The sequence below is a fragment of the Carettochelys insculpta genome, chromosome 14 (assembly GCF_033958435.1).
Source record: "Carettochelys insculpta isolate YL-2023 chromosome 14, ASM3395843v1, whole genome shotgun sequence".
Lineage (NCBI taxonomy): Eukaryota > Metazoa > Chordata > Testudines > Carettochelyidae > Carettochelys > Carettochelys insculpta.
This window is the reverse complement of record NC_134150.1, coordinates 37368619-37389610: the sequence shown is the minus strand read 5'-3', so window position 1 is coordinate 37389610 and position 20992 is coordinate 37368619. Positions and strand designations below refer to the sequence as shown.

Genomic DNA, 20992 nt, shown 5'->3' with positions numbered 1-20992 from the left:
ATATATAACAAGTCAGGGTCTGGCCCATGATATCTACATCGACTTTTATTTGGTGTACCCACAAAAGATCAACAACAAACCCTTCTGTGTTAGGACACTGGCTCACATATACAACATCTACATATTTGATGACCCCCTGATTTTTCTGAATTATATCCTAAATCAAAATATCCCTACCACCTCTTTTAAAAAAAAAAAAAGGACACAGGTTGAAATTCTGTACCTAGAACAGAATTTTTGTGATACAGTAAAAGCTCAACAACAACCTACAACCAGTAAGGCATAAAAAGTATGCAACGGTCTGGAACTCACATCAGTTCAAGGAAAGTCACTGTAATTTAGTATGAAATTTTTTTAAACTGCTTGGTTTCTGTTTTAGTTTACAACGGGCAGTTTGGTTATTAGGATCTATGACAGCCTGCTGTTTGGATACTTACTTGTTCTGCCCTACATACAACATTGATTTTTGTGGTCATTTCCATTTATAATACATACTTTCTGGAGATATGAGAGTGAATAACCCTCAATGACCTGAAAACAATTAAACAGCAGTGCAGTAAATATTAAAAAACAGAACTTAACCCCCTCTATCTAGATATATTATTAAAATCAGAGTAAAAAAAGTTTTCATAATCTATCTGAAAGATATAGGTACACAACACAGCTAAAAAGGGTCTAGTTTAACCTTGTGGGTATTACTTTCAAATTTAAAATCATTAGTCATGTGGACAATGGTACATTAATATAAAGGTCACATTTGAAAGGCTGTACTGTCTTTAGGTCTTCAAAAATGGGTGTCTATGCTTAATTTATTAATTCCCTTGCTTCAGTTCTGAAAAATCCTGGTATATACACTATACCTTTCATCTGCTGTCTTTTAATGTCCCAAAACATTTGCTTTACTTTAGCTCAACTTATTGTAATAGCAATGTCTCTTATCGTTATTTGGCACAGTCCATAAATAACAACAATGCAGGGTTTATGACAAAGCAAGAAAGCTAGGGTGAGAATTTCAGAAGTTCCGTTGTGTTAAGAGTGCAAATCCTGGGATTTGAACAGATTTGTGGGGGAAAAATGAAACATTTTGAAACTTCAAAGTCACTTCCATTTTGCAGTGTTTAAAAAGACCCAATTTACAATGTTTTCAATATTTTACAAAACTTTGGCTGTATCTAAACTAGCCCCCAACTTTGAAGGGGGCATGGTAATTAGGGTGTTTACCAATGAAGTGCTGCAGTGCATATGCAGCACTTCATTAGTCAAAATCTCCCCCACAGCAACTTCGAAGCATGAAATTTCAAAGTGCTGGCTTGTGTGTAGCTGTGGGGCAGTCGTGGATACTTCAAAGTGCTCACGCTACATCAAAGTCCCTTTACTTCTCAAAATGTTTACCAATTGTGTTTTTTATCATCAGTGCTTTCAAAACCACTATTAAATTATATAGAGATATTTTCCACATAGTGAAAAATCCAGTTTTAGGCAATGAAAAGCTGGATTACTGTTTTTCAAAAAGAGAAATTGTAGAAAAATCACCAGTCTCACAACTTTTTCTTTTTCCATAAATGTCTATTTCTCACTCAAATGCTCCTTTTTCATTCTAGCATTACTTTTGGTCCTGACTATATTTTCCATACAGTGGGAGCTGTGGTTGTTTTGCATGGATACTACTTACCAACTTTCTCTCTGTGCAGTTTTATTCTATTAATAAATACAATTTCTCCAACCAGCAAATTCTGTTCTGACCAATAAGAAGCAAGCAGGAAATCAGCTTTTACAGTTCTGCAGATTGATAGTCGAAAAAGCCAATGGGATAAGTATCTTGATAACCAGCTCTAACCTTGGCAAACTGCCCCACTTTCAAATCTAAACCCACTGAAAACACTGTGGCCTCAGCAAAGGACACAGCTTTGTTTCACAGCACTCGAAACTCTTACAAATAATTTGATTATCAATAAGAACATAAGAACATAAGAATGGCCATACTGGGTCAGACCAAAGGTCTGTAATAATACCTGTAACAATAAAACAATGTAACAATAAAACCCCTCTGTTTTTCATTTGTCCCTGATACATGTTTATGCATTTGAACTAGCAGCTGAACTCACTTACTTCAGTAAAAAGTAAAATAAACCAACCAAGACAGACAAAATCATTCACAGACAGACCTTAAACCTACTGGGATAAAATCATTTGTGGTGTGCAATGCAGTTACTCAAAGTTTGAATTTGGAGTGGTGTCTCATCCCAGAGAATGTTGTACCATGACATAAGAACCTAATTAAAAAGCTAATCAACTTTTTTCACTTTAATGTTTTTCAAAGGAAAAACATTCTTCTTTTTGAAGAAACACATTTGTAAGATAAATTTGCTTTTTTGGTTGAAATATAGTCAAGATTTTGACAAAAGCCTGGAAATGGAAACCAAAACAATATCACCTTTCAGCAACCCAAACTCTGAAGTTTTTGATTTAAATATTCTTTGTTTTTAAAGTAACCAAGACCCAAGCAAGTTTTAGTTATCAACGACATCCCATTTTTTTGCCAAAATGGTTTTCATTAATTATTTTCTACAGGGGGGTGGGGGCGGGAAGCAAACTCCTCATCAAATCCATGGAATATAGATTCCATTCTCACATTCAAAGAGGTCTTCTCAAATTTAGCTCCCACTGGAAAAAATTGACATGTGGGTAGAAATACTTCTAGACATGGGTCAAACTTCAGCCAGCTCCCAGATTTTGGTGAGGCTCTATTTATGTACCATGTATTTCCTTCCATGGAGATATATACACACAATGGCTGTGTCTATACTACAAATTAACTTCGAAGTTAACTTCAAAGTAAGGGGCTACTTCGACGTAGCATGCAGAGTGTCTACACACGCTTTTCCTTACTTTGAAGTTAACATCAAAGTAAGGGGGGCTAACTTTGAAGTCACTACTCCATTCCCAGGAATGGAGTAGTGGCTTACTTTGACCTGTAACTTCAAAGTTAATGTGTAGACTCTCTGCACTCCTTACTTCGAAGTAAGGAGTCCTCCAAGGAGGGGCCCCACCTGGAGGATGGAGACAGTCTGGCCAGCCCAGGCAGGGCTCTATGGTCCCTGCTGGCTGCCTTAAAGGAAGCAGCTCCCTGGCAAGCTTCCCCAGACAGGAAGCTGAGAGTGTGCCATAAGCAGGGGCAGCATGAGCTCTGCCCCTGCTCGAAGCACCTTCCAGCCTCTGCAGCCCCTACCCTCCATGGCTGCACGACAGGGCCCCCACCCCCTCCAGGGGCTCCAGAGGAGAAGTCCCAGGAATCACAGGGCACAGGCAAGGGCGGTGCCAGGAGGGGACCCCCCTGGACAGAGGCAGAGCTTAAGGACCTCCTCGCTCTGTGGGGGGAGGAAGAGGTCCTGCGGCAAGTCAGAATCTGCCGGTGCAATGCTGAGGCATTTGACGGGCTGGCCAGCGGTCTCGCTGCCCGTGGACACCCCGACTGGCCTGGTAGCACCATCTGAATTGAAGTAAAGGAGCTGCGCCAGGCATCTATCAAGGCCTGTCATGCTGCCAGCCAGCTGGGGGCATGGCCCATCCACTGCCCCCACTACTAGGAGCTGCACAGGCTCCTGGGGCCGAGGGAGGCGGCCAACCTGGAGCACGTGGTGGACACCTCTGGTCCCAACCCCCCGCGGACAGAGGCGAGGAGGTGGGCCCCTCTGGCACCATCGGCCTGCTGAGACTGAGGGCTATGACGGGGGCTCCAGTTACGGGACCCTCATCATTGCCCTCCTCTCCAGAACACCGAGCCAGGCATCATCAAGCTGGGCCTTGCCCAAGCCCCAGGAGATCACAGCCAGTATGTTCAGGGCGAGTGGGACATCGCAAGGGGTGGGGATGGGGCCCCTCCCAGAACAGCCCCACAGTCCACACACCCGATGATAGGGGAGGGGGGAGCATGGGCTGATCCTTGCCAAGCGGGAACCCCTGGGCATTCGGGATCCCACAGGCCATCGGGCGGCAGGGAGGCGGGGCAAGGGAGAGGGAGATCCAGCCCCCGCCCCCCCCCACACCCCCACGTGAGAAGCCAGCACTCACAGTCCATCCCCCTGTCCCCTCCTGTCTCTGCAGGTCCCTCGCCGGCCAGCCATCCCTGCAGTCCTGAGTGGGCCGCAGTTGTGGAGGGCTGGGAAGCCACCCCATTGCCCCAACCTGCATCCCCCCTCAGGGGAGACGTGGCCAGGTGTCATCATTTTACAACAGATTTTCAGATGATACCAACAGTTTGCAGATGGTACCAAGCTGGGAGGGGTTGCAAGTGCTTTGGAGGATAGGGTCAGAATTCAAAACAACCCGGAGAAATGGTCTGAGGCAAATATGATGAAATTCAATAAGGATAAATGCAAAGTACTCCACTTAGGCAAGAACGATCAGTTTCACATACAAAAAATGGGGATTGACTTCCTCGGAAAAAGTACTGCAGAAAGGGATCTAGGAGTCATAGGCGACCATAAGCAAAACGGATCAATAGGGTGATACTTTTGCAAAAAGAGCAAGCATGATTCTGGGATGCATTAGCAGGAGTGTTGTGAGCAAGACATGAGAAGTCATTCTTGTGCTCTACTCTGCGCTGCTTAAGCTTCACTTGGAATATACTATGTCCAGTTCTGGGCACTACAGGAAACATGGAGAAATGGGAGAGGGTCCAGAGAAGAGCAACTAAAATGATTAAAAGTCTAGAAAATATATATAGGAGCATAAGCTTTTATGGGCAAAGATCCATTTCATCAGATGCATGTATCTACATGTGTCTGATGAAGTGTGGTCTTTGCCCACACAAACTTATGCTCCAGTATACCTGTTAGTCTGCAAGGTGCCACAGGACTTCTCATTGTTTTTGCAGCTATAGACTAAGACGGTTGCCCCTCTGACACTTGCCTGGGGTGCCTGTAGACTATCCATCATTGAGGATATTTTAAAAATAGGTTAGATAAATATCTAACAGGGATGATGCTAGATGGTGCTTGCTCCTTCTGTGAATGCAAGGGACTGGACTGGATGACCTCTCAAGGTCCCTTACAGTTCTAATATTCTATGATTCTAAGATTCTGTGAATGTTCTCCCTGGTTAGCTCCCTTCAAGGAAAGCTCTTTCTATGAGCACAATCTGTCAGTGTCACTCAGTTCAGATACTCCACGGCTGTTTGCCCAGATGATCACTTAATCTGCCTGTTCCATATGATAATTACTGAATAAGAAATTAATATTAGCAGTTAAAGCAATATCCTCAATAATTACCATGAGTGACTGCTCAGCTAAGATTATTAAGAAAATCCAGCCCAGAGTTTTATAATAGAGTACAGAATTAGGAACATTTCAGCCCAGGCAAATATTGATAGGGTGGTATTGGCAAAGAATCTGGAATATGCCCTTGGAAAATTACAGTTAGGTCACACACCAGCCCATGGCTTGTATATTCCTTGCAATTCTTCATGATAAACAAATGGCTGCAAATCATCTATACGGTATTGAAATGACCATCTGACCTGCCTGTGATTAGACTCAGATAAATGTGGGGCTGAAAGAGTATATACGCCAAGAGTAAGGGCTAAGGAAATGAGATAATCGAACATTGCAGAGCGAATGCAAACAAAGTTAACAATACAGGGTCCTCCAGCCCAGAAATAAAAATGTTCTGTGCAGGAATTGCTACTAGAAAGTGTTCTGTATAGTTATGCCCTTGCACATATGCTGTATGTCGCATTTCACATTTTTTTCCATTTACATGTCAAAATTTTGTCATATTTCTGCCATACTGAGCATATTCTTTGGTTTTATTGCGATGGAAAGGATAGCCTTATAACTACCAAGAAGTTCCTGTATTTGCTCTGTCCGTTTGTCTTCTACTTGCAACCATTCACCACTGCCACTATTTGGAGGTGTGTGTGTATGTGTGTATATGTGTGAGATGGACACAATGTGTGTGTGTGTGTCTGTGGGTGTGTGTGTGTGTGAGAGAGAGAGAGAGAGAGATGGACACAATGTGCTGTTTAATGCTGGTGCAGCCCAGACGCAGTGAAGGAAAGCTAATCCTCAGGTTTCATGATTGTTATCTTGCACAAAGGAAGGCAGCAGGGATGTAAAGGCAAAATAGAACAACTGACCATCTGCTGAGCAAGCAACAGCTAACAGACTGATTTCAAAACAAACATGATACTCTTGAGAAGATGAATTCTTTCAGAAAGTCCTCCTCCTCCTCATCTCTTTGAAAGCATCTTGCTAGTTTTAATTGCATTGACTTTGTCATTTGAATGCAGGGAGTAACCTTTTTTTCAAACCACTGTTGTTTGGCCAAGTCAACAATAAGATATTGGAATTGCAATAGGGGTGAACATCTCATAAATAAGGTGAACCCATCTGAGACTAGAGCTACTTCTTTGATATTCCACCACAGAGAACAGTTCCAAAACCTGAAGGAAGATCAAGTTTGCAATCACTTGAAAGAAGTCATGCATATAGGTCAAGTATACTTTCACCTGAAGAACTTTGTGGGGCTTGAAAGCTTGTCTCTTCTTGGTCCAAAGAAGACCTCACTGCTGTAATTACTTTCACAGAATTTTGAAGTCCAATCAAATCCATAGTTTGCTGTGCCTGTGGCAGGGCAATCTTTTTATTGTCTGGTTCTACAGCACAATGGAAACAGGGTCTATAACTGGGCCCTACAGGAACACAATAATAAATAGTAATTGTGTCTGTGATATCAATTCAGGGACTCTGAGATATAATCAGTATAAATGTAAATGTAGGATCTTGGTCAGTGCTAGGCAACGCCTGGCTTATAGGCCGCGTGGAACTTGCTGGGGTAAGCTGCTGGTCAGCCACCAGACAGGTATGGCTGCCCACCAATCCTGTTGAGTTCAGTCCATCATGCTCAGACAATGGGAGATGCAGGTAGTGGCAGCCAGCAAGTCCTTGTGGCCTCCACCACCTCCTGCAGCTCCATTGGCTGGGAACAGTGAACTGTGACCAATGGGAGCAAAGGGAAACCATACTTGTGAACACAAGGTAAACAAACCTGTGCTGCGGCCCACCAGCAGCTTACTCTGACAAGCTGTGTGCTGCCTGTGGGCCACAGGCTGTCCACCACTGATATAGCATGAAATCCTAGAGCTATAATACAGCAGAACCACAGCTTGGAGAGGAGAACATGGGAAGGTCATTGGCTTCAAAACTTCTCATTTCTGATATGAGCTCTGAGGCAGCACAAACTGCAGACTGCCCTAGGGAAATTGTCAATACACAAATTTAGATCAACAGAGATGCCACACAGATCAACTTTGCTCACTTCTACAAGTACAGATCAGAGCTCCCTTGTCCTGCACCCTCCAAACCTGAGTGGTCCTGAACAAGGGAGTTTGCCAGACCAGGGGAGGTTAATTCCAGTTCTGCTGATGGAGTCTGGGCTCTCCCACAGCCCATCAGCAGAGCCAGCTAGGTTCTCCTCCTGGCTGCTGGACTGCCTGCCCATGGTCCACTAGCCTGGCCCCACTGACAGTCTAGGTCACCGGAGTCCCTAACCCCAGGCCACTGGTCAGACTCTTTTGCTACCCTTGGCTGTCGATCTGGCTCCAATGCAACCCTGGCTGCCAGCTCCGGCCGCTGGGTTCTGCTTCTCCAGTTGTTGGACTACCTGCCCGTGGCTAAGCTCCATGCCCCCAGCTGCATGGTCCTGGTTGCTGGACTGCATTACAGCCCCTGCTGTCCATCTCCTGGTGCCTGGCTGGACTCCATGCCTCTGGCCACAAGACTCCACTGCTGACCCAGCCACTGCCAGGCTCCCTGCCACCAGCAGCCACGGTCAGCATCACCAGCCCTCCTACTGTGGGACTTGCAGCCTCTGAGCTCTCTGGTCTGAGACAGCAGATGTTGTTGGACTAGAGAGTCCTGAACCACAAAGGTTCAACCAGTATTAAGATTTTTCCCATACAACTTCACTCTGGATCTGAGAACTAAGGTGGGATCTTTCCAGAGATGGACAAACTTTTTTTTGTTTGTGTTTTAAATTTCATGCTTAACAAAAGGAGAACATATTTGCAAAACATTTTCTGACTTCTGTTTAATTTTTTCAGCCATTTCCAGTTCTTTCTTTCTCATGCTTTATTCTCAGCAATAAAGATCTTTCAGGCCAAATTGTGCCCTCAGTTGCACATGGGTGGTCCTTTTTGCCTTCCTGTGCCATGGAAGTGTAAGTGACTGGAACTTAGCTAACAATTCCATTGACGATTCCTCTCTCTCCATATACTCCCCTGCAAACTAAAACAAAAAGACTTCCACTCTGTTTTGTCAAGGTTGGTTTTTCAGTGCCTAAGTGAGAAAGCACAATTGAAAAGTAGCTTTCTCACTGACCTCAGCAGAGATGACTGAACATACATAGGGATGAGCCCTGCTGCGTAAGAAGGTGCTGGTTTTACTTAATCACCGTAGCAGGTAGGACCACAGCTTTAAGCAGTGTCCTCTGCTAAACCTTTAAGCTTATGTTTATGTTCCCTCACCTCAAAGACATCAAAGGTACATCTGTATATGTACTTACTGGAGATACAGGATGAGCAACAAGACTGGACTTTATGCTGTACGTACCATCTTGCTGCTACATGAATAAAAAGCTGCGCTGTCTTAGTTCCTACATAAGCCTAGTGAACTCTGTGTGAATGTCAGGTAAACCAGGCTGGTGTGTATATGAATGTGTGAATACATGTTCATCTTTATAATTATATATCTATGTAATTAAAGCCTGTGAATACTTTTATATTGAGAAAGGACTGTGGCATCAACACACAACGGTAACCAAAACATTACAGAAGAAGGTGTGAGAGGATGGACATATAGGTATTTGGGGATAAATGGAAAAACTGAAGGGAGACATCAATACTGATAGTAGAGCAGACTTAGTCATTTTACTGGCAGCAATGTCTATGGTAATTGACCTGAGATGAATTAAACCTCTTCTAAATTGTTGTGACCACCACCCTCACTGAAGAAAGCTGGAAGATGATAAGTGGTCCTACCTGAGAAAAATGGGGTGTGTGGACTTTTGTGGGTGGAAAGCTCCTCAGTGTATTGGATTTGTGTGTGTATGTAAGAGAGAGCCCACTCAAGCAAAGGACCAAAGACAGAACAAGAAAGAAAGCCAGATATGCAGCCTGAACAAGGTGGCTGAAAGAGTTTGGTGCTATGAGGCAAGATAGTGCTCTCCTGTGCTTCTGGTTTCTCCTGTGTTCAGAGTAACAGGACTTTGTACACTATTTGTAAATGAACAGAGGTTTCAACAAAAAATATTCAATTCCATTATCAGTTTCTTCTCCCAGCCGGAACAATCCACAGGGCTCCACACTTTGACTATCCATTCTGGCCAAAACAGGAAATCCATATTACCCCAATTGATGACATCTTGTTGGTTCCCTCCCGTTATGGTCTTTTAATGTTTACATAACCAAATTAAATACATCCTCGCTGGAAGATGCATGACCACATCTAAAGTGCTGCCAAATCCCAGATGTAGATAAAGGCTACAAATGAATAACTTAAGTGAGAGGTTCCAGCTTTTCCCATCCTGGCTGCCGCTACTATGACAGCAGCAATGGCTGAAGTCCCAGGTTGCTCAGGCGAGGCAGCGCTAAAGTCTCACTGACCACAGTCCCGCTCTTTCTGCCTAAGACCCCTCCCTTCCAGTATCTTCCCTCCCCACCTTGTCTAGGGGCCTGGCAAGTCTGTCAGCAGCCCTGCTGTCAACCATGTAGCCTCGCCCCAAACCACTTAAGTAATCTGTCACTTTCCTTAACCATGACACCCTTTAATATCTACACTTTTCATATTACCCATGAACAACTTTTTTAGCTGTTATTCTTGTTGCCTCTTTCTATCAGTCTGTGCTTCCAAGTCCTAAATCAACTCTGCCAACTTTCTCTGGAACCCCATCCACCTTTTTAATACTGTTCTGGAGCTATGAAAATCCAGAGTGGGGCAGAGTAACTGATCAAACCCAACTGCATACACAATCCAGGATGTTATACATACTCCTACCAGGGTAGTCTGATTTGTTGGTTGTGTGTGCATGTGTGGGGTGTTTTTTTTTGTTTTATGCCACCATAGCTTATTACAAGCTCTTTCAGCATTACTACTTTCTAGACACCTCTCTTTCATTACAGACTTATCCATAAAGCCTTGTCTCCTTTCAGATTACCCTCACCCCACCCCAGACGGTAATAGCTTGTGCTTTTCCAGGTCCAGTCAAATTTCATTTTAATACCTGCCATTTTCTTTAATCTTTCTAGGTCCACTTCTGGTTTTCTTTTTATTCCCACAGCTGCTTCTCTTGGCTTTAATATTAATTAAAATGCCCTTTAGGTATTTGAGACATTCCCGGCTAGCCAAGTACGTGGGGTGTTCTTCCACCCCACAAAAGTCAGACCGTTTCAGAATCAATGCAATGACTCTTCTAAGATCAAACAATAAATGAAACAGTGTTCGAATGAGCACTTGTCCCCTTAGGTATTGCATCACTAGCAGATGGTAATTCCTTCTGACTTCACAGAGCAGAAGGGAAAGACACAGGTTGAGACGAGTGGAAGTGGTCTGCAAGAATGGACCTGCTCTTGTGCTGCGGCTGTGGCTGAGCACTGCAAAGGGTGTAGAGATGTAGCTTGTGCTACCCCAATAGAAGGCTTGTGTATGCTGTGCCTGTGTCAAAAGCCCCCGAAAGCTGATGTAGGAGTGACAGAGCAGAGGACTGCAGAGATTCCTTGGCTTCCACCCCAGCCATATGGTATGCTGGCAGCTAGGACAGGGGTATGAACCACAACACTGGCTTACCAGCACTGCAGCATCCTCCTACACTGAGGTCTCCCCCACTCTTCAAACTGAACATGCCACTTTTAAAGCCAGCTGCTACCAGGAGTGAGATGCAAAATGGTAGCACTGTGCTGGAGGTTCTTGGCCTGTAAGAGCAACTTTCTTTGTCATTATTGTGAATATTATTTGTAAATTCCCAAGAGACATAGGCTGAAGTACCCACAGGGAAAACTGAGTGGGTACAGAACACCCACTTGCACCCCTCTCCCTTCTGCCCTCTGCACATAAGCATCTCATGAGCCAGCAGCCCCACACTTACCAGCTCCTCTCCTCCCTCCCAGCACTTCCAGAACACCATGAGCACCTGTTTCATGGTGTTCAAGCTTTAGGAGGGAGTACAAGAGGAGACAGGGTGTGCTTGGGGAATAAGATGCAGAAGAGGCAGGATGAGGGTGGACCAGGGGTGGGAAGATGCAGGTGGGGGCAGGGCTTGGGGAAGAGGTGGAGTGGGTGTGGTTCCTGGAGCAGGGGGTGCCAAGGACCCCTGGCAAAATGAGAAGTTGGCATCTATGCCAAGTGAAATGGTGGGAACAGTTGTAAAGGCAAAACTTTCTGAACATATCGAAAGTCAATGGGCCTGAGTCACTTTGGAAAATAGGACTTTGGTTCCTAATTCACTCAGGTGCTTTTGAATACCAAGGGGCTTTTCCTGTGGTTAGGTCCATGCAGATTTAGTGTTGTTTTTTTAAGTAAAACTTCAGGGTTGTCAAAAGCACTGTGTTGGCCTAATTCTTCTGCTGGTGTCAATGGTGAAATTTCCATTGATTCCACAGAAGAAGATGTGATACCACCAATGAGCATTTTTGAAGGTCCCATGCTAAAAGGAAACTACAGGGCCTGATCCAAAGCTTGCTGAGTGGGCTTCACCCCAATGGCTTCAATGGACTTTGGATGGAACTTACCGTTATTCGCTCTCCAGTAGTATGGTATGATCTCAAGTTCTTATCTTCAGACTTACTTGAACTAAACTTTTACTGATTTCAGTGGAAATAGGTCTGAGTTAGGACAGAGTAAAACCCGAGTGAGCACTTCAGAATACATTTAAATACTGCAGTGGTTAGAATATATAACAATAAAACTTTGTATACATGTTGTTTTATAACGTATCATCAGATGTGTTGGGGAGAGGTATAGTGACAATTATTTTTTTGAGATGCATAAATGCTGAACTGGAATTGTATGGGAATTCATCTCAGTAGTGCAATATTAGGTGGAACAAGACATGACAATCTGTTTCCATCAGTAACAATAAAAGTATTCTAAGCCTATCTCTCAGCAGTTTTAAATGATTTCAGAACTAAATCCTTATTTGGGGGAAGAAAATAACAATCAACATTCAAGCCCCATTTCGTGAAGATCAGAACTGCTTAGAGAATTACATTTGCATTCAGTAGTTCATCACTGATGAGAATATTGTAATGGTTCTTCTGCTTTGTACTTGAAAAGTAGGAGCACTGTCTTGTTATATTTGTCAGAATGTCATGTAACATTAAATTTGTTTAACTTGTCTTAGTGGCAATTTAGACATCTATTAAAAAGTCTCATCCAAAACAGTTACTGAAGACGGAAAGTGTTTTTCTCTATTTCACTTCTCTAATAAATATCCCCCATGACCTTCAAGTTGTACAACTGCCCACTGTGCTTCCTCCACTCAGAAGTGGGTCAATGAAATACCACCCTGAGCATCTGTAATGTGCTTGATGAGCTTTATAAAAGCTTTGGGGAGCCTCAGAATGAAAGGTGCTTTGTAATAAATGCTCATTTCTTTCTAGTTTTTATCATACTAAGTTTTACATCTTGGAAACATTTTCTGCACCAGGTGTCAGCAACCCCCGGCACATGTGCCAAGAGTGGCAAGTGAGACGATATTCATCAGCAGGCGAGGCGTGAGCTGAGCCCCACTCCACCTCCCCCATACAGCTAGGAGCCTGTGGGTTAATAAGAGATCAGCTATGGCTACCAACCACCACCTAAACAGTAAAGGTCTGCACCTTAATTCATTATTAATGAAGTTGTTGTCAGTAGGATTATTAGTGACTCTAAAAAGTATCACCAGCATGCAGACCGTACATAGAGGTCAAAAAGGTCAAATTTTGGCACTCCCCCTAGGAGAGGTTGCTGACCCCTGTTCTACACTGATAGTAACATAAAAGAGTCCAGTTCAAAATATATGTGCAATCACAAATGAAATGAAAGTTTGGGCTTCCAAAAAGTTTTCCTTATTGCTCATAATCTCATTTTGCTTAGCAGGACTATTTTCCAGCTCTTTGAGTATGTTTTTTTTTTTTTTGTCAGTGTAATCGCAGAGGTGTAATTGAGGGCCAAAATTTAAAATTGATGTTAGTAATATCCAAGCTAGCAGTAATTAACATTTCTGAATAAGTTAGTAAACAAATGTTGCCTGTTGTTCTGCTCATGAAGGGCCAGATTTTCGAACAACTGCCCATCAGTCATTTCCATTGTTTTGAATGCGCAGTGAGTCCTACTGAAAAAAGGGTCCCAAAGGTGGATATTGAGCATTTTTGAAAATTTAGCCTGAATTTGCTGCTGACTGATGTATTTGTTATTTAAAATCCTTCCTCAGTTCTTACTCCACAGCTTATTTGCAAATAATTTTGTTGCCTACTGTTCAAAACTAAAGCTGTTTTGATTTGACATATAGGTCACGTGGTATATTCAGGCTGAATGACACTCTTAGAATTCTACTGCAAATACTCATGATTAGTAATTTGACAATTGCTTTCCTTGAATACAGTCAATTATTCACTTAAAATTCACTGTTTTGCTGAACATATGTACCTGTTAACTCATTTCCTGCTAGATCCATGGAAATGAGCACATAAAACATGCAAAAACAATTGAAGCAAATTTTCGATCATAATCTGCATGCAGTGCACATATGAAAATTTTGGGGAAGAGAGAGAGAGAATATATAGATTTGGCCCATATGGTACACCATTGACATGAGGCTGCAGGCATTTGCTTGACTGTGTAACATAAGACATGTGCATAATCTACAGGAGTTATGCCTGTGAAGTGTTTGTGAAGGCAGCACAGATAAATTCATGGAGGATAGGTCCTTCAATAGCCATTACCTTGGATGTGTAGGAATAGTGTCCCTAGCCTCTATCAGAAGCTGGAATTAGGCGACGGGGAGGGAGGAAATCACTTGATGATTCCCTGTTATGTTCACTCTCTCAGGAGCACCTGGCATTAGCCTCTGTGAGGATAGGATCCTAGGCTAGATGGACCATTTGTCTGATCCAGCGTGGTCGTTCTTAGGTTCTAATGATCAAGTCAGTTCATTAATCCAATTTTAAAAAAGAAAATAAATAGATTTCACAGAAGACAGTCAGAGGAATAAAATGCAACCAAGATTTGACTCAGTATTTTAAATGTCAGCTGTCTAGTGGTTTAAATGGGGTGCATGGTCAGACTGCATAACAAATCGGCCTAATTTACCATCAGATAATTCCAGGTTTACACTGGAATCTTTCTACTGGAATCTGTGGAGTTGTAGCAGTGTCAAATTGGAATAATGAAGTGGTGAAACTGGCCCTTTGTAGCCAATTTAATTAGCCATATCAAATACACATTTAGTTACTATTTTTGTTGTGAAATAAAGGCAAATCTTGGGGAGATACATTGTAGCATGAAGCAAATACTTCTGAATTGAAATGTTGGTGAAAAGCCTACAAGATTACTTTAATTATGCCATAATTAAGTTTGGAAATAAAACTAAACTGTCCTCTATGTCCAAATATTAAGATGGGGATCCATGTAATAAGGCTATCTAAATTCAATTAATCCTGCAACTATAACCAACAGTGAACACAATGAAAAAACTGAAACTGTTTCTCGATTGTTAAAATATTCCTTTAGACACTGCATCTTAGTTATTCTGCACATGGAATTAAGAATCATGTTCTTTATCTCGGGAATTCATATGGTACGAGCAACAACAGCCAGAAGCCAGGAGGAATACATTTATGAACAGGCTGAGTTATAAAAAAGAATTCTTAGCAGATAAAGGATCAGACCTGCAGCTGGTGTAATTGAGCACAATTTCATTGTCTTCAGTGGAATTACATCGATGGGCCCAAGATCTTTCTAAAACAATGAATAAAGATTACAAGTGGATTATGTGAAAACTGAATTTCTTGCTACGTGTGGGGTGGGATTTTTTGGAGGGGCGGCTATTTTGGTTGTTTTTTTTCTTTTTCAGAGTACGGTTTGTGGGTTGTTATGGGTGCTTGCATTTTTGCTCTGATTGAATTCATGTTTCTCTAAATAATTATTTTCATTCACACTTTTATTTGCTCTGACTTTGGAAGCCTGAAATGCCTCTGCTATTAAAGATGCTTGGGAAAGCAATTATCTTCATATTATATTTAAGCAGTTCAAAGTGGCTGGGAGGGAACAGAAGATTGACAATAGTGCCATTATTAAATTACGTGGCTACTCATTGTAGAATGTTTGGAAGCCCCAAAAGAATGTAGGTTTTCAGATCATAAAAAAAAAAAATCTGTTATGAGATTGCCTGTCTGTTACAAACAAATAATATTAGCAGTGAAGGATATATAGCCTTGCCCCAGCTCCAGCTGCTCAGTGCTGCTCTGGCAATGCAATGAATCCAGAAACTGGAGTCATGCCAATTAGCAGCTCCTAGGACATCTTATGTAGGCACATGCCTGGAGAAGAGGGAACATTGCAACTGGATCGGACGTATTTTACCAGCTAGAATGCTAAAAGTGTGCAGCAGTGATGCTCCCAACCTTGTGGTCTCCTCATTGAACCTAGAAAATGGCCATCTGCTGTCTGGAAAGTTGGATCCTTTGAGGAATATAGGACTTTACTGTGTGCTCAGAAAAGAAGAAACACTAAAGCTGCGTCTACACGTGCACACTACTTCAAAGTAGCGGCACCAACTTCGACGTTAGGCGGCGAGACGTCGAAGTCGCTAACCTCATGAGGAGATAGGAATAGCGCCCTACTTCGACGTTCAACGTCGAAGTAGGGACCGTGTAGACGATCCGCGTCCCGCAACGTCGAAATTGCTGGGTCCTCCATGGCGGCCATCAGCTGGGGGGTTGAGAGATGCTCTCTCTCCAGCCCCTGCGGGGCTCTATGGTCACCGTGGGCAGCAGCCCTTAGCCCAGGGCTTCTGGCTGCTTCTGCGGTAGCTGGGGATCTATGCTGCAGGCACAGGGTCTGCAACCAGTTGTCAGCTCTGTGGATCTTGTGTTGTTTAGTGCAACTGTGTCTGGGAGGGGCCCTTTAAGGGAGCGGCTTGCTGTTGAGTCCGCCCTGTGACCCTGTCTGCAGCTGTGCCTGGCATCCCTATTTCGATGTGTGCTACTTTGACATGTAGACGTTCCCTCGCTGAGCCTATTTCGATGTTGGGCTGAGCAACGTCGAAGTTGAACATCGACGTTGCTGGCCCTGGAGGACGTGTAGACGTTATTCATCGAAATAGACTATTTCGATGTCGCAACATCGAAATAAGCTATTTCGATGTTGGCTGCACGTGTAGACGTAGCCTAAGATATACCAGAGACCCTGTGCATGTTGCACTGGAAAAGCAGAAATTTTGAAGTAATATGGAAATTCTGGTACAACTGAAGGAGGAGGCTTGGGAACATAAGAATGGCCCTACTGGATCAGACCAAAAGTCCATCTAGCCCAGTATCCCGTCTTCTGACAACGGCCAATGCCAGATGCCCCAGAGGGAGTGAACTAATCATCAAGTGATCCCTCCATTGTCACCCATTCCCAGCTTCTGACAAACAGAGATTAGAGGCACCATTCCTACCCATCCCGGCTAATAGCCATTGATGGAACTAACCTCCATGGATTTATCTACTTCTTTTTTGAAGCCTGTTAAAAAAAAAGCTAATTACATTGTCATAATGAAAAAGAAATATTAGGCACTTGGAGTCAACATCCACTGTTTCTCCCCGTTACCTGCAGCATCTATATTAACTGATAAAAGATTAACGAGAAGCTACGTCAACTGCTTCAGTGTCAGACTATGCAAATTCAGAAAATCTGTGTCACCAGTGCAGTTAGATATGACCATTGCCAGAGTCGCATATGTTCCAGTTTGTTGGGATGCAGAAAAAGACTCGCATGTAACCACACTCATATGCACCACCTCAGCAGAGTCACATCAAATAGGCATAGTTGCCTTGCCAATTCTAACAGTAGGCACCTGCACCTTTGGAAGTCAATGGGAGTTTTGCCTTTGATTTCCAAGGGACCAGGACTGCATTCACACATGGCTAGACTGAGCTGCTAGCTTTGGTTCTGAGTTCGGGGCAATATGCAACTGCTTTGCCCCCAGTGAAGAGTCATCACGCTTCTCCTGTTCCACGCTTGTGCAGGAAAGGCAGAAAAAAGGAGAGTTTGGGGCATTACATCCCTCAGAAAGAGTCAAATAAGATCCCAAGACTGGCTTGTAAATAGGGAGGGAAACCACATCTTTCCAGCAATTTACTCCCAGGGGACATATCCAGCAGGACCCACAGCCACCATGGTTCCTATGGCAAGGTGTGGAGGGGGACAGCTCTACACCCCCCTGCAGGGGCATGGCCTCAGGCAGAAGGAGTGCCGGTTGGGCTGTGCCATGGCCCCAATCCTCAGAGCCACGTGGAGTGCCTGGTGTGATACTCTGGCTCCAATTTAAGGGTCTGGGGCTCTGGCTGCAGCCACTACTGCAATAGCAGTGGCTGGGAGCCTGGGTCCTTTTGAATTGTTGGGCCCAATGGCAATTACCTCCTTTGCATCTCCCCTTCCCCCATCAGCAGCTGGCCAGGATGTATGTGAAGAGCAGGAACTGTGCTTCCCCTGATCCAATGTTGGCATGGCCCCAACAAGTGTGCATTAGTCCTTGTTCGCTTCTATTTCCCTGCTCGGCTGAGTCAGCAATGGGGGTGGGGCATCTAGCCCACTGTGAACACTATTACTTATAGCTCAGTGCAAATTGTTAACAGCTATTGCATGTGGCAGCATTGGGGTAGAGGTTTGTTTGTTTTCAGAAGGAAGAAAGAATTTCCCCATGAGTTCTTCCTGCTTTTGTCCTCAGGTTGCCCCCACTACTAGTTGTAGGCCATCTGGGTACAAAGGACGCATGAGGCATCCCTAAAAGCAAGTTACAGTAGAATAGCAAAAACATCACTGACCAAAAGAAAGGGAGATAAGGGCATCATCGTCACTTAACAGATAAAAATAATAAAGAGGCTGAGGTGAATTTAAGGTAGCAGAAAGATAACAGGAGTTGACATGACTGAGGAACTGGGTGGTAAAGGAAGGAGGGAAAAGAGGGATTATAGCAACTGGAAGAGAAAGAGAACGAGAGACTGGAAAAGGGAGAAGAGGGATAGTGAGTCTGCAATTGAGTGAGACAATTGCAGAGTGAGAGAGGAATTTACAGTGAAAGAAAATTACCTGGAAATCATCTGGTGGGAGTTTGCAAAAGGAATGGTTCCTAAGGAATGAGGAAAGGTAACAGAGGGATTAGACATGTGACTGACTAGGGAAAAGAGAGACAAATAGGGTAGAGGGGACACAGCGATGTGTGCCTCAAAGCACAGAACTGGAGTAACAGAAAGCAAGAATTGGACACAGTGGAAGGATGCACTGAAGGTTAAGAGTGAGATGCAGATCTGGTCCAATTCCTGGCCCCATTGCGGACTTTGGGAAAGGTACTTAGGGCTTGTCTAGATGAACAGTTAGTGAGTGGCCAGCAGTTGAGTAATTCTACAGTGCGCTACCATGAGAGTCATTCTTCTGTGTGGACTCTGCCACTGTGCACTCAAAATTCCCTAATACATGTTGAGCTGCTCTGCTTTGCAATGGGAGTAGGTAACAGGAAAAAAGGGAACTTTCAGTGCATAACAATAAAAGCCACAGGGGCATTTAGTGCACAGCATGCTAGTGTGCTGAGATGTATTGCCCAGCTTGTCATTGCTGCGTAGGCAAGCCAAGCCTTTGCCTCAGTTCTCATCTGCAAAATGGGGATAATGATATTTCCCCTTTGCCTGTGTAAGCAGTGAACTCTTTAGGGCTCTCAAATACTATATGTTTGTACAAGGCTTTGCACAGTGGGGCCCTTATTTCAGTGGGAGGTGCTACTGTAAACCAAATAAGACTTCTAATACCAGGGATGAGGCACTAAATAGTCATAAACACACAATTCTGGTTAGCATTGAACAAATGTTATGATTCATTGTAGTGTAATTCTGTGTCGTGCTGCCGGATGCTTCAGAAATGTTCCCTTGAAATATGCCTGACAAGGGCAGGTCTTGAGGTAATACAGCAATGCTGATTGACTTGGCATCTTATGACATAGCTTACCCAAACCTAATTAGGATGGGACTGTTTTTTCTTTGTATAGAAATCTGTGGGAAAGGCCGATAGGAAGAGTAAACAGCTGCATTTATTAAAGCGATAGGATCTAAGTGATTTTGAGCTACACTCTCAGGACTCAATCGCCTAAAGGCATCTCTCCTGTCTTTTCAGTGGATGGCATAATTAGTACCTGTGTGTAAACTCCAGTGCTACAGCTTGATAAGGAGTTAATCTTCTTGGCACCCCTGGGCCAAGGGCAATGTGCCAAAGTGTCCAGTTAGAATTACAAGCTTTCCTGTCCTCAACAGTGTCACAACATCTCTGTGCTAAACAGCAGCTGCACCATTCTGCTTCCCAGGTGCTGCAGCTCAGCGGGGATGATTCCTCTGCATGCTAAGTGTCAATGTGGGGCGGAACAAGCCAAGGGGACAAAAGCCCAGATCCTTAAAGATATTTAGGCTTAATTTCAACGCAAGTTAGCAACCCACTTGCATTTGAGGAGCTGGGCCAATGTGCACAGTTCACTGACTGTGCGAAAGAGGGAGCCATTCAAACCGAAACCCCAACACCAATGAAACCCAAACTCTGAGGAACACTTTTGCAAATAGCCCTTATCTGTGTAATGGGCCAAGCAAGAACAGCCTGTGTTAAAATCCAGCTCTGGATTTGAGTTGTGTGGCTTTGGACAATCCAGCTACCAAACATACTAAGATATATTGCCTGGGCAGAGTTAGCTCACTATTTGGGGATCAGCTGATTGTCTCATTGATCCTACTGGACCACAGTGAATAAAATACTGATCTAATCCATGCCTCCTTCCTAACACTCCCATCATTTAGTCCAAAGATCCACTAGCATTGTATTCACCAGCTATACCCAGTTCCCCCTGATTATATGTTGAAGGCAGGGAGGAAAGGGATATCTCGAATACCTTCCTGGCCTGACTGCAACTGAGACATAAGTCCCTTCCACCTCAACAAACAGCAAGAGAGGTAGAGAAACTTCTGATCAGCTCTATGGGAAATAGAGGGCAGGCTCCGAGCCCACTCTCTGGTCTCAGGGGGCAGGTGTGTGGGGAGAGGAATGTCTTCTGCCAGCAACCAGGAGGGCAGCAGGATGCATCCTGCCAGCATCCAAGCAACTGACCTTTCCCCACATAAGTCCTGTTCCTGAGTCCCTATTTCAGAAAGTGGCCAGCAGTGCCATGAGTGGAAAGTGCTCTCAAAGCACTCAGACAGTGTCCCCAAAGCAAACAATGCTATGAAGATTCATGTCAGTAGCAGGTGTTAATGGAGACCGGGGTTGTTTTATTATCTGTTTGCCAGAATTTATTTATTACTGCACAGGCTTACCAGGGATGGCTCTTTCGCTGCAGCCTGCTACTGAGTTGCTGCTGCTGCCTGCTGGATGGATGGATGCTGGAGAGATTATTTCTAAGCCCTTCCTCCTTCTCCCTCCTTGCTCTTTCAGGACCACACTGACAGTCCCCAGAGGAAGCAGAGGACAGATAGGGAGAGGGCAGGCTCCACCAGCTCCACCCTCAGTCAATTTCCCCATGAAGCCCCAGGAGCCCAGAGAAGGAGCTCCCTTCTGAGTCTCTGATAACCTATGAGGATGCTCTTTTGCAAAGGGGCTGTTAGTCAATATATGGATATATTCCCTGCAGAGGGGAGAGAAAGAAGGAGAGGGAGGAGACTGAGATTTACTGAGTATGATAGAAAGTCTCTGCGTAATCATTACTCTTAAAATATCCCCAAACCTCC

At 43.9% G+C, this 20992-nt stretch overlaps 1 long non-coding RNA gene across 2 annotated transcripts in view; it reads right to left on the bottom strand.

The window, feature by feature from the left end:
- The window catches only part of LOC142020539 (uncharacterized), a 127361-nt gene that overhangs the window by 32388 nt on the left and 73981 nt on the right, over nucleotides 1-20992 (bottom strand). The window lies entirely within an intron of this gene.